Genomic DNA, 3144 nt, shown 5'->3' with positions numbered 1-3144 from the left:
CTAAATCAAACTATAGGATCGGTCTAAATATTATTCAAACTTCAGTTTTTCATAAATAAAAAATGAGAAACACTAAACATAGTGTTATATCTTTAGAAAAGTCAATGCAGGGAGCTTGACACCCTCATGAAAATCTTACTTCCATAACAAAAAACTATATCTTCACTCTATATACGAAATCTTCAAAAGGTAATACACATGTTTTAGTAACACACCAAAAAATGTATATGAGAATTGCATCATAACATGGTCACAATAATCAATTCAAAACAACCATTCTAACATCAGTATAATTTCAAAATTAAATGTAAAATGGGTCTAAATCAAACCATAAAATGGAAAATTTAATAATCGTATTAACTTACATCACATTTTCTTCTTTATAAATGATAGTTGCATTCTTCTATGCCATAACAACCACTGCATTTGTAAATCCAAACTAACGAAACCAAAAGAAGTAAATTAGAGATGGAATAATACATATATTCCAAAAGGATAGAGCAATAAATCAATATGTAACAAAGATGAAATAATACATTAAAATGAGCAATAAATAAGAAACTTACAAAATGATTTTGCCTTTAAGCAACCTTTTGCATCAGCATGGTAGATATACAACAACCTGCACCAATGTGAAAGGTAATATCAGATTGTAGCAACATTATTTCATGAAAAATGTTTAATAGCTATATTTTGACAAAAACGCAATCATACACGGTTATAATACACAGTTATAAGCAAAATCAGAACCCATACCATATTACTCTATTTGTATCAGAAATTTCAACAAAAACCTGTCATAAAATAAATGAAGCCATAGTCACACTGATTGCGCAATTTTAACAACACCAATACATTCACATTCCGAAAAGCATAAGATATCAGAGTGAGCGATTTTTACTTATTATTCATCTCCAACTACTCACCACTTTCATCAAATTGAGTAATTCGAAAAATAATGACAGGTATAAACAATAATTTATGAGGCTTAAAAGACTAAATTCCTAAAAGAATAATCCATTATGCATTAAACTTCATTCTACTTAAAATAATATCATTAAGCAAATAATATCATTAAGCATTAAAATTCAAGAAATACAAAGAAGTACAAAGCATAAGATATTACCTGATCGGTCGACTGTTCCTTGAAGAAGAGAACTCAAATATTCAGCAACAGATAAAGAAGAAAATATTCATCTGATATTATCGAACGATAGCCATAACAGAGAAAAAAAAAAACCAAAATTGATACAATGTAACACCCCGTCAAAATCGACATTGACGCAGATGTTAACTCTGGTCCCAGTGCATGGCTTGACTTCTAAGTACATCAAAGTTCTACAGCGGAAGCATAATATATAAGTACCTGAGACAAAACATGCTTAAAAGTGTCAACCAAAAGGTTGGTGAGTTCATAGGTTTATCATAAACAATGATTTTGATAATAATGATAGATCACAAGATTTAGTTTAAAGTTGATTGATATAGAAATATCAATCTAAAAGTGTTGCTGCAGTTTGTAATATCGCTACTAAACAAAATTTACCCTGCGACACCTTGTACTGTCAGTGTCGTGAAATCATTATTATGTAACCAAAGACTAACGGTCGAATGGTTAGAGACGTTACTCTCAATAGGCCTACTCACAATAATTAAGTTTGCATTTAAACATAGCAATTAACGATATTACGGTAGGGATTTAACATGAATCAAAGCATGACAGCATAGTTAACAATTTAGTACTTGTGTCTAAACGTAATACAGTTATAAAGCAAGCATGTGTCTCACCCCAAAAGTTGTAAAACATTTATGAAACAGTAAAAAGTGGGGCTATGAAGTTCACCTTAAATAGCAGTTGAAGATAATCCACAAAGAAAAGAAATGACGGAAGTAAGTAACGGAGATCTCAACCTAGAGATATAACGTTTAGTCAGTTATGTTCTAACAGACAAAAAGTATGTTTATTAATATAAGGATTATATTAATAGTGACAATTTATAGTAAGAGTTTCTACTTTTGAAAAGTTTCCATTTAAAGCAGGTTTATAGTTTTAGAAAGTTTGGGTTATAATCCTCCACATTAAGACGTTGTACAACTTTGTCCAAACTTCGTTGCTATTAAGTAAGTCGGGATGACCAGATGTAACCGGGGGTCAGGAACTTTCAGTTGGACTATAAGTCTACAACCTTTCGTTTAATTCAAAACCTTATTCCCATTATGGCAATCTAGACATCATCCACTTTACGGTAAATAGCGGTGAGTTCGTATAAGTGATACGTTATCTTTTGATCATAACCTTCACCCATTATGTGCGTATAGAAATACGACATGTTTATGTATTAATAATATGATATTAATAAGTTTATTGTTATCGTATTAATAATTCGATTATCTTTATTATTTATTTAAGTGTATATAAGTTTAGGTTTATTATTATATATATTTTTGGATTTTATGAATTAATAAAGTATATGTATGTATAATAGGGAAAGGAATTAATTAGTTATTATAAGTATTATTTTGATGTTTTATAATAATAGTAACAATATAATATTAATGTATTTATATGTATTTAATTAGTTTAGCCGAATTATATACATATACGATTTAATTTGTTGATTAATTCCATTAGTCACCTAAAAATTATGTTCATAATTTTTATAACTCTAGTTAGGCATATGAATCAGTGGAAACATTTACAAAAATAATTTTTCCAAGTAATTATATTTATTTCCATTTTTCTTTGCATACGTTCTTGGTTTAGATTAAATCAAAATTAATTAGGTAATAAATATCAAATCGACCTAAATAAATAATTTTATATTTTTTATAGGTTCTATATTCTGTAAAAATGTTATAAAAATTATTAAATCAAATTTTATATCAAAATATTATTTATTTAATGTTTTCTAATTATTTAACTATTCTAATAGGCCTATAATTAAATAAATAGGAAAAACAATTAAAAATTAATTTTTATATTTTTTTACAGTATCTAGTGATGCTACTAATCATATAAAATTTTTATAAAAGTAGATTTAATACACGTTTGTATTTATTTTGTATTTTCTTTATTATTTCTCTCGGTTTTGAATAATGCAAAAGTAAATTCTATTATAATACTAATCGACCCATTTATTTATT

Source organism: Rutidosis leptorrhynchoides, chromosome 6 (genome assembly GCF_046630445.1).
Source record: "Rutidosis leptorrhynchoides isolate AG116_Rl617_1_P2 chromosome 6, CSIRO_AGI_Rlap_v1, whole genome shotgun sequence".
NCBI classification, from domain to species: Eukaryota; Viridiplantae; Streptophyta; class Magnoliopsida; order Asterales; family Asteraceae; genus Rutidosis; species Rutidosis leptorrhynchoides.
The sequence above is the reverse complement of the archived record's forward strand: the minus strand, read 5'-3'. Positions refer to the sequence as shown.